This window comes from Cyprinodon variegatus, unplaced genomic scaffold (genome assembly GCF_000732505.1).
Source record: "Cyprinodon variegatus isolate N-32 unplaced genomic scaffold, C_variegatus-1.0 Scaffold1687, whole genome shotgun sequence".
NCBI classification, from domain to species: domain Eukaryota; kingdom Metazoa; phylum Chordata; class Actinopteri; order Cyprinodontiformes; family Cyprinodontidae; genus Cyprinodon; species Cyprinodon variegatus.
This window is the reverse complement of record NW_015152140.1, coordinates 14,246-15,627: the sequence shown is the minus strand read 5'-3', so window position 1 is coordinate 15,627 and position 1,382 is coordinate 14,246.

The following is a 1,382-nucleotide window of genomic DNA, read 5'->3' as shown; positions in this document are numbered from 1 at the left end:
GTTTACTTTTACTTGGGTTAAATATAAGAATAGCAGTCAGTTCGTTGATTATGTTTACCCAATCAGAAGTTAAAATGCACAAGCAGAGCACCCCCCTTTAACTGAACCATCAAGTCACCAGTGAAGGACCAACTGGAACCTGGAACCTTACAAAAGACATTTGGTGAATGAAATTGAACCTAGCTTTAAAAGACTGTGCCTTGCTAAACAATCTTCAAAACTAAAGGGGGGTTATGTTGTGATCAGTGTAGCTGATGTCACCGGAAAACCTCCCCTCTGAAGACACACCCCTCCCACGGAGGTTTCAAAAGGGCCACATTCCTGTGCTTCCAGCTGAAGGCTAAGCTATGTAGCAACCAAATCCTCCTGAGAAGTCTGCGCTCGCTGGACCAAGTCAGACTACCTTTTCTTCTTATTTTTGCATTGGATTGATCCAAATCTCTTTGAATTGCTGTTGGAAGAACGGACTGGACTGAACACCAGACCGAGCTGAAGGCCTTCACTCCATTGAACCCCTCATGCCCCTCATTTTGGTACCTTTACATTGGGGTTCACCCGGTGAACGAGAGGGTTGCCTCCCTCCGCATGCGTGTGGGGTGATGGGTCATGACAGTTGTTTGCGCTTATGTGCCAAACAAACATTCAGATTACCGACCCTTTTTGGAGTCTTTAGGGGGGTATTGGAGAGTGCCCCTCCTGGGGACTCCCTTGTTCTCCTGGGGGACTTCAACGCTCACATGGGCAATGACAGTGAGACCTGGGGAGGCTTGGTTGGAAGGAATAACCCACCTGAGATGAACTCGAGTGGTGTTCTGTTGTTGGACTTCTGTGTTCGCCATGGATTGTCCATAACGAACACCATGTTCAAGCATAAAGGTCTCCATATGTGCTCTTGGCACCAGAAAACCTTAGGCCGTAGTTCAATGATCGACTTTGTTGTTGTTTCATCTGACCTGTGGCTGCATGTGTTGGGCACACGGGTGAAGAGAGGGGCGGAGCTCCCCACCGACCACTACCTGGTGGTGAGTTGGCTCCGATGGTGGGGGAGGATGCCGCTCAGACCTTGTAGGCTCGAATGTATTGTGAGGGTTTGTTGGAAACGTCTGGCAGTGTCCCTCATAAGAAGGAGCTTTAACTACCATCTCCGACAGAGCTTTGAACACGTTTCGAGTGAGGTAGTGGACACTGAGTCTGAGTGGACCATGTTCCGTGCCTCTAGTGTGGGGGCGGCCAGTCAGAGCTGATGGCGGGAGTTGCATGGGAGGTTGCCCAAACAGTTTACATGTGTTTTGTGGATCTGGAGAAGTCATTCGACTGTGTCTCTCGGGGGGTCTTGTTGGGGGTACTCTGGGAGTATGGAGTACCGGGCCCTTTAATAGGGG